Raw genomic sequence first — 10191 nt, forward strand, 5'->3', positions numbered from 1 at the left:
GCAGTTTTTACAAATACCCCATTTGTGGACGTAAAGTGTGGTGCAGGCGCACAACATGGCTCAGAAGAGAAGGAGCACCCTTTAGATTTTGGAGTGTGGATTTGGCTGGAATGAATATAGGAGACCATGTTACAGTTACAGAGCCCCCTAGTGCCGAGACAGTGGAACCTCCCCCACAAGTGACCCCATTTTGAAAACTACACCCCTTAAGGAATGTAACAAGGGTTACAGTTAGCATTTGAACCCTACAGGTTTTTCACAGTTTTTTTGCAAAAGTGGGCCATTAAAATGAAAAATCACATTTTTCACACTTATACATTGGTGAAACCCCAAATTTCAAAATGCTTGGAGGAGAAAAAGCCCCCAATATTTGTAAAGCAATTTCTCCTGAGCACAGAAATACCCCATTTATGAATATAAAGTATTGTACGGACGCACAACAGGGCTCAGAAGAGAAGGAGCACCTATGTCTGTGTATGCACTACTGCTCTAGCAGTAAATGCACAGACATTTACTGACACTTACTAACGCTTACTCACACTTACTAATGGACAGTGACTAACGCTTACTCACACTTTCTTACGGACACTGACGCTTACTCACGCTTACTAATGGATACTGACTGACGATAACTAATTGACACTGATTGATGCTCAGTAAGGGACACTGACTGAAGCTTATTCACACTTACTAATGGACGCTCACTGACGCTTACTTACGGATGCTGACTGACGATTACCAACGGATGCTGATTGATGCTCAGTAATGGACACTGACCGACTCTTATTAACGGACGCTGACTGATGCTGGCTGACACTTACGGAAGGTGACTGACGCTTGCTGACACCTGCTAATGGACGCTGACTGACTCTTACTAGCGGACATTGACTGATACTGACGCTTACTAACGGACACTGACTGACACGACGCTTACTAACGGACGTTGACGGATACTGACGGACACTTACTGACGCTTACTAACGGACACTGACTGATGCTTACTAACATACGCTGACTGGCGCTTACTAATGGATGCTGACTGACGCTTACTAACGGACGCTGACAGGTGCTAACGGACGCTGACTGACGCTTACTAACGGATGCTGACTGATGCTTACTAATGGACGCTGACTGGCGCTTACTAATGGATGCTGACTGACGCTTACTAACGGACGCTGACAGGTGCTAACGGACGCTGACTGACGTTTACTAACGGATGCTGACTGATGCTTACTAATGGACGCTGACTGGCGCTTACTAACCGACGCTGACTGATGGACACTAAGATCTCCCTTATTACTGGGAGATCACAAAGGAGGGGGGATTTTTTTTGTGTGTGTGTGTGTGTTTTACAGTATATGGATGCAGGCTCTGATTTTCTCACAAAGTGAGGGATCAGAGCCTGCATCCGTGATCAGATACTGTGAATGGCAGCTCTGATCACAGGGGGATGCTAATCGGGGGGAGGGGATGCCACAGAGGATCGGGGGGGGACACGGGGATGCCACAGAGGATCAGGAGGGACGGGGGGGACGGAGGACAAGGATCGGGGGAGGACACGGGGGATGCCACAGAGGATCAGGGGGGACAGAGGAACGGAGGACAAGGATCACGGGAGGACACAGGAGGTGGGGAGGACGGAGGACATGACATGACCTCGGCAGAGACCGGGACCGGGGGTTTACTGCTTTCTTTACTGGCATCAGTGGATCGTTACCGATCCACTGATGCCGGTGATCGCCTGTGCTGGACCCCTTCAGGGGGTCCAGCAGCAGCAACACTAAACTGTCATATATCAGCTGACAGTTTAGTTGCGGCTCCCGGTCACTGTTTATGCAAATCTAGTTCTATATCATAATTGGTTTTGCTTGTTTGGTAGAAGCCTGAATGCTGTAAAATTAAAATTAGAATTGCTGTTTTTTGTCACGTCACTTACCAAATAAATGTAATAAAAAGTGATCAAAAAGGTGTTTCTACCTCCAAAATAGTACCAATTACTCCAACAAGAAAAAAGCCTCACACAGCCTGACAGAAAAATACAAAAACTTCAGAATAAGACAAAACATAATAAAAACAATATAAATTGTGAGTCATCGTTATACTGCCATTCAGATTGAAGTTAACATTATTTTTACAACATAAATAATTACATAAAAAAGGCGTGTATTTTAATATTTTGTATGCATTTTATGGACAAACAATACACTTTTGGATTTTATCTGGAGCTGTGGATTTCCTTTTCCCATAAAAAAAGAAGTCTCTGACTTAAAGGGGTAGTGCGGCGGTAAAGAATTATTCACAGATTAACACACATTACAAAGTTATACAACTTTGTAATGTATGTTATGTCTGTGAATGGCCCCCTTCCCCGTGTCCCACCACCCCCACCCGTGTACCCGGAAGTGTGGTGCGCTATACTCACCTGTCACGTGCCGACACCCGTCTCCGATCTTCAGTCAGTGACGTCTTTTTCGGACGGCATAACTGCATAACTGTGCTCAGCCAATCGCAGGTCACTGACTGAAGATCGGAGACGGGTGTCGGCACGTGACAGGTATGTATAGTGCACCACACTTCCGGGTACATGGATGGGGGTGGTGGGACACGGGGAAGGGAGGCCGATCACAGACATAACATACTTTACAAAGTTGTATAACTTTGTAATGTGTGATATTCTGTGAATAATTCTTTACCGCCGCACTACCCCTTTAAGACAATGATGGAATTGCTTTTTTACCCCATTGCACCCAACAACTTTTTCAGTACATCAAATGGTACTATTAAAACAATAGATGTTAATAGAAAAATAACAACAACTATGGGGAAAATTTATCAAGGGCTTTGTGCCTATTTTTAGGTGAATAATTGGATACATTTTTGGTCTAAGTTCTATTTATGAACCAGTATTTAAAGGGCAAATATTTATTAGATGCAACATTTTTTTAATCTGCCTGTTCTGAGTATTCTCCCAAAAGTTTGCATATTTGCGACTTTTTTGCAACTTTTTACTTAGATACATTAACTATGGCAGTGCAACATTTTAATAAATCAGTCAATAGATATTGGAATAAAATATACACCAATCCTCATTAGAAGAGTCACACAGATTAGGCTCCTTAGTAAATGTCCCCCTATGACTCTTTGAAGACAGGTGGTAACATAATAAATAAGCCATTTGTACCTTTTCCTCTTGACCATGCAGTGTCACAGCTCAAGGTCACCCTTTGGTCTCCTGTTTTATTCCAGTTCTTCCATGACCTGGATCAGAAATTCCCACTCAAGCAGATAGTGACTAAGACAGGACATCTCCGCAGTCACTGACTGGCTGAGCGGTTAGTTCCTGCCGGGTCATGATAACACAGAAACTGGGAGAAAACAGGAGACCAGAAGCTGACAGTGAACTGGAGTGTTCCTTTATTCTATAAAACAGATCTACTTTGCTCCAGAATCTGCCTGGATCCTTCCCACTTACTATTCCACTTGCATTTTGTATCCTAACATCTGTTACATACATTTGAATCAGGTGCTTATATCTATATTAAAGAGCAATCTAGCATATAGAAATGCACATAAAAAGAGGTACTTTCTCTTTTGCTGTCCAAAACAGTAGGGAGATATGGCTGCATTGCTAATAGTATATAATATAATATCACTATTTGGATAAACACAAAGTGAAAGTAAAGTTTCTTATTAACTTAACAGATGTTTTTCGGGAATTTACCCTGTGCTAACAGAAAGAACAACATTCTCTGCCCCTAAGCTGTTTGTGGTAAGCTGCACAGTTGTTGGAATGTACTGTCTAAATTATATACCCCAACAGTATTGTGAATGGACTTAGTTTGGCACAAACAAAATATGTATATAAAACCATAACTGCACTGCCATTTATATCACCTATCCATATTATTTGTGCCCACTATATGTTTGCTCAGATTATTTCTATTTTCAGATGTCAAATTAAGGCTTTATTCGCACTTAGTTAAAATACATATATAGGGGAAGGAGGCCGTTTTATAACATAGACGGACACTTATAATGATCATGATCAGCCTTTCACTGATATAATTACAAAGTGGGAACATAGCTTATTTATGTAATTTTTTATATTTTGTAGGTCTGTCCACTTCATGCCTATAGTTTCATTGTTTGCACACACATATTAGTCTTATATAATATAGTAAGAGCGGTCTATTTATTTGCCTGTTAATGCTTCAAAATACTTAAATATTACTAGCAAAGACCTTATTTGCTTAAACCACACATGCCCATAAAACAATAAAGGAGTGCAACAAAAACTGCTTCATAAACAAAAACATACATGATAACGCTTTATGCAATGTTCACACGCTATTGAAATAATGTCTGTTTTTATTGGACGGCTTTTAATGTCAACGGTGTGTGAACATAGCCTAAGGCTATATTGACACAGCTTTTTTTTTTTTCTTAGAAAAGAACGGACGCTGATTGTAATGAAATCTGCATCCGTTCTTTTCTGCAGCGGTGTGCCAAAATCATTATTTTAAAGTCTTTTCTTTAGAACATACCTATTATTGTTTGCCAAACAGAGTCCGGAAAGAATAGCTGTTCGCACAATGTAAAGTACGTCCGCCAAAGTCAATGGTTAATTGATTTGCGGGCACACCCAATGTTGTCCGTAATTTAATTGTAAAAAAGTAATGTTCTTGCAGCTAATACGGCAGTATTGGCTGTAGCAACAGTTCGAATGCCTCCCGGCGGCTATGCTATGCAGCGAACAGTGTTATTGTGTGAACATAGCTGTCAGGAACTCACCTGACCTGGCTCCTGCGGCGTCTTCCCCGGCCTCTGCTCCGGCGGCCGGCTCGAGAACGCGCCGGAGCTCCGCCCGCCGGAGCAGAGTGACGTCACGGAGACCCGACGGCGTCCCTAGTAACCGGGGACGCCGCGGTCTCACGTGACAGTCAGTCAGCTGACTAGTCTTGCAGCTGATGCGGCTCGTGCGGGCTGAGTGGCAGATCGCTCTGCCACTTGGTCTGCAGCACCGCAGCTGCAGTATTGCTGGATCAGGAGACCGGACCAATCAGTGTCTGGTCCGGGCTCCTGGTCCAGTATAAAGTAATGTGAAAGCCAGCTGGTAATTGCTGGCTATTAGTTCTTCTAGTCCCAGCTCCCCTGCTCCGTCCCAGCGTTCCCTGCCCTATATCCCATTCTGCTTGACTTCTCGTGTTCCTGACCCTCCGCCTGACCCGTGACTATTCTTTGCTTGCCGATTGTGTACTGCGTTGCCCGTGTGGTTTGACCTGGCTTGTCGACTTCTCTTTATTGTGTTTTGTCCGTCTGTCGTTGTTTTGTGTTCCACGTGTTCAGTGCAGGGAACGTCTTCGTGGTTGTCCGCGACCGCCTAGGGTCGACTGAGGCAATTAGGCAGGGACAGTGGGTGGGATCAGATCAGGGCCCACTGTCTGGTTGTGTTGCCGTTGCTGACAGAATAGCCAGCCCGATTTTAGCGCCATGGACAATCGGACGGCCATGTCTAATATCGTGGACCAAATGCAGCGGCTCAACACTATGGTTCAGGAGCTTGCTGTAAGGGTCCAAAACCAAGAGACGACACCCCGACAACTCACGGTGACTTCCCCAGCATCTCCTGAGCCACCCGTTCAGCTCCCAGATAAGTTCTCGGGGGATAGGAGCAGGTTCCGTGCATTCAGGGAGGGGTGTAAGTTATTTTTTAGATTGCGCCCCCGCTCTTCAGGAGACGAGTCTCAGAAGGTCGGGATCATCATATCCCTCCTTCAAGGGCCGCCGCTAGAGTGGGCATTCTCCCTGCCCCCTGACTCCCCTGACCTGCAGACTCCTGACCAATTTTTTTCGGCCTTGGGGTTACTTTATGATGACCCAGACAGTGCAGCCAATGCTGAGCGTCAGTTGACTGGGTTGAGACAGGGTCGACGTCCAGTGGAGGAGTACTGCTCAGAATTCAGGCAGTGGAGTGGTCTCTCCATGTGGAATGACTCGGCCCTCCGGTTTCAGTTTCGGGCAGGCCTTAGTGACCGACTGAAAGATATGTTGGTGGCATACCCCCCTCCTGACTCCTTAGAAGAGAGCATGACTTTAGCTATCAGAGTGGACCGGCGACTTAGGGACCGACAGAGAGAGAGAGGTACCCCCGACCGACCAAAAAACCCTGAGTCACTGTTTCCTAACCCCAAGCCTTCCCTTCCTGTCTTGTCCGCACCTGAAGAACCCATGCAGGTAGATACTACTGAGGCTAAAACTCGAAGAGCCCATCGCATACAGAATAATCTGTGTTTCTACTGCGGGAAGACTGGACACCAGATCCGACAATGTCCTTCTAGGCTGAGGTCACCGCCGGAAAACTCCAGCGCCTGAGAGATTATCGAGGGGGTCTCTCAGGCGCACAGGTACCCTCCAAAAATAAGCTACTGTTACCTATTTCTCTATCTGTGGGAGGTAAAAGTATCAATGGGTACGCCCAGATTGATTCTGGATCCTCCGCAAATTTTATTAATCCTGTGTTCTTTTCTGGTTTAGAGGTATGTCCCCTGCTGCTCCAGCGTCCTGTTAATGTCACTGGAGCAGACTCTGCTCCCTTTGCCCAGGGGGACGTACGATATGTGACCCCGTGCCTGGAAGTTAAGGTGGGGTCGGTCCATGTTGAAAGTCTTGATTTTCTTCTTATGCATAATTTGTCATCAGATGTAATTCTGGGGTTATCATGGTTGGAGACACATAATCCAGTGTTTGATTGGTCAAGCAGGGAACTGGTCCGGTGGGGGCCTGGATGTGATTCTCATTGTATTGCTGTGTCTCTCTCAGGATGTGCTCCTGAGGAAGGAGAAATTCCAGAATTCTTGTCAGACTATGCTGATGTCTTTGATGAGAAAGCGGTAGAGGTGTTGCCACCCCACAGACCGTATGACTGCGCCATAGATTTAGTTCCTGGTGTCAAATACCCGCGAGGTCGCATTTTTAACTTGTCATGCCCTGAGAGGGAAGCTATGCGGGAATACGTTAAAGATAGTCTACGTAAGGGTCATATCCGTCCCTCCTCTTCCCCCATGGGGGCAGGGTTCTTTTTTGTGGGTAAAAAAGATGGGGGTCTCCGACCCTGTATTGACTATCGGGAACTAAATAAAATCACTGTTAAAAATCAACATCCGTTGCCTCTAATCCCCGATTTGTTCAATCAGATTGTGGGTGCTAAATGGTTTTCGAAGATCGACCTGAGGGGGGCGTATAATTTAATTCGTATCAGGGAAGGTGATGAATGGAAGACCGCATTTAACACCCCAGAGGGTCACTTCGAATATCTCGTCATGCCCTTTGGGTTGTGTAATGCCCCAGCGGTCTTCCAACACTTTGTTAACGACATTTTTCGGGAACACCTTGGTCGTTTCCTTGTTGTATATCTTGATGATATTCTGGTTTTTTCCTCAGACTGGTCGACTCATTTGCAGCATGTTCGTATGGTAATGGAGCTTCTGAGACATAATAATCTCTGTGCCAAGTTGTCGAAGTGCCAGTTCGGTATTCAAAAGGTCTCGTTTCTGGGTTATAATATTACCCCTGATTCGTTTAGTATGGATCCCATCAAAGTAGCAGCCATTGAGAATTGGGAGCGACCTTGCAACCTGAAGGCCTTACAAAGGTTTTTAGGTTTTGCTAATTATTATAGAAAATTCATCAAGGGTTTTGCTATCATAGCCAAACCTCTCACTGATTTGACCAAAAAGGGGGCGGATCTGGCACAGTGGTCCACAGAGGCTATCAAGGCCTTCGACACACTTCGTCACTGTTTCTCAGAGGCTCCAGTGTTAATTCAGCCAGATTTTGAGCGCCCATTCATTGTTGAAGTGGACGCATCCGAGGTAGGGGTAGGAGCAGTTTTGTCGCAAGGGATCGAACACCCTTACCAACCTCAGGCCAGTTGCGTACTTCTCGAGGAAATTCTCGCAAGCAGAACGCAACTACGATATTGGTAATCGGGAGTTACTAGCCATTAAAATGGCATTTGATGAGTGGAGGCACTTCTTAGAAGGTGCCAAGCATAAGGTTACTGTATTAACTGACCACAAAAACTTAGTATATCTCGATACTGCCAAACGTCTTTCTCCACGTCAGGCCCGGTGGGCCTTATTCTTTGCTAGATTCAACTTTGAGATCACCTATCGACCTGGTTCTCGCAACATCAAGGCTGACGCCCTCTCCCGCAGTTTTGATCCCGAAGACAGTTCCGAAAATCAGGTCGATACGATTTTACGGCCTGGGGTGGTGGTGTCTGTCCTGCAGCCAGACCTGGTGACACTAATCGCGCAGTCACAAGACCTTGCCCCCCATAACACACCTGAATCTCTCCTCTTTGTGCCGCCGAATCTTCGTCTCCGAGTGTTGGAGGAGATCCATAGTTCTGTGTTGGCAGGGCATCCGGGGGTGGCAGGTACCAAGTACTTACTCTCGCGTCACCTTTGGTGGCCAACCTGGGCTCGTGATGTTAAATCATTTGTTGAAGCCTGTGAAATCTGTGCTAGGTCCAAGGTTCCCCGTAGACCACCGGAGGGTCTATTACATCCCCTGCCGGTTCCTACGAGACCCTGGACGCATTTATCCATGGATTTCATTACAGATTTGCCGGTGTCTAGGGGTAAGACAGTCATTTGGGTGGTGGTGGACCGTTTCTCTAAAATGTGCCACCTCATCCCACTACGTAAACTCCCTAGTGCTCGTTTACTAGCCACGCTGTTTGTCAATCATGTTCTGCGCTTGCATGGGGTACCGGAGAACATTGTTTCCGACAGAGGGGTCCAGTTTGTTGCTAGGTTTTGGAGAGAATTTTGTGGTAAATTGGGTACCTCGTTGTCCTTCTCTTCTGCCTTTCATCCCCAGACCAATGGACAGACTGAGAGGGTTAACCAGTCACTAGAACAATTTCTAAGGTGTTTTGTGTCAGATACTCAAGACAAATGGCGTGATTTCATTTCCCTCGCCGAATTTGCTATCAATAACCATGAGCAACATTCTATCAAAATGTCGCCATTTTTTTGTAATTATGGTTTTAACCCCAGATACTCATCCGTTCACTCTGCTGAGTCTGTAAACCCCTCTGCTGAGGCTATTTTTTCGAAACTGTGCACAGTTTGGGCCCAAGCTCATCAGAGCTTGGTTAAAGCCCAAGAATCTTACCGAAAGTATGCTAACAAAAGACGCATATCTGGCCACCAATATGTAGTGGGTGATAAAGTCTGGCTCTCTACCAAGAATCTTAAACTAAGAGTACAGTCCGGGAAACTAGCACCCAAATACATCGGGCCATATACCATTCTGGAAATCATTAATCCTGTTACTTTTAGACTTAAACTGCCTACATCTTTAAGAATTCATTCGGTTTTTCATAAAGCCTTGCTGAAAAAATATGTACCGCCAGTGTTTCCGTCACCTCCTCCTGCTCCGCTAGTCGTCCAGGGTGAACTGGAGTATGAGGTAGAGAGAATTCTAAACTCTCGGTGGGTGCAGGGTTCATTACAATACCTAGTCCACTGGAAGGGTTTTGGACCTGAGGAGCGTACATGGGTGGCAGTTAGAGATATACACGCTCCTCAGTTAATCCGACGATTTCATACCCAGAATCCGTCTAAACCCGGTCCAGTGGATAAGGGTCCTGAGGCCCCTCATAAGAGGGGGGGTAATGTCAGGAACTCACCTGACCTGGCTCCTGCGGCGTCTTCCCCGGCCTCTGCTCCGGCGGCCGGCTCGAGAACGCGCCGGAGCTCCGCCCGCCGGAGCAGAGTGACGTCACGGAGACCCGACGGCGTCCCTAGTAACCGGGGACGCCGCGGTCTCACGTGACAGTCAGTCAGCTGACTAGTCTTGCAGCTGATGCGGCTCGTGCGGGCTGAGTGGCAGATCGCTCTGCCACTTGGTCTGCAGCACCGCAGCTGCAGTATTGCTGGATCAGGAGACCGGACCAATCAGTGTCTGGTCCGGGCTCCTGGTCCAGTATAAAGTAATGTGAAAGCCAGCTGGTAATTGCTGGCTATTAGTTCTTCTAGTCCCAGCTCCCCTGCTCCGTCCCAGCGTTCCCTGCCCTATATCCCATTCTGCTTGACTTCTCGTGTTCCTGACCCTCCGCCTGACCCGTGACTATTCTTTGCTTGCCGATTGTGTACTGCGTTGCCCGTGTGGTTTGACCTG

At 46.4% G+C, this 10191-nt stretch overlaps 1 long non-coding RNA gene across 1 annotated transcript in view; it reads right to left on the minus strand.

Annotated features, from left to right (window-relative positions):
- The window catches only part of LOC138767553 (uncharacterized), a 48110-nt gene extending 47246 nt beyond the window's left edge, over nucleotides 1-864 (minus strand). Inside the window, exon 1 of the long non-coding RNA XR_011358810.1 lies at nucleotides 720-864. This is a non-coding gene — a long non-coding RNA (uncharacterized lncRNA). The remainder of the gene's footprint in view (nucleotides 1-719) is intronic.
- Between the last annotated feature and the right edge of the window lie 9327 nt (nucleotides 865-10191).

Source organism: Dendropsophus ebraccatus, chromosome 11 (genome assembly GCF_027789765.1).
Source record: "Dendropsophus ebraccatus isolate aDenEbr1 chromosome 11, aDenEbr1.pat, whole genome shotgun sequence".
Taxonomy (NCBI): Eukaryota; Metazoa; Chordata; class Amphibia; order Anura; family Hylidae; genus Dendropsophus; species Dendropsophus ebraccatus.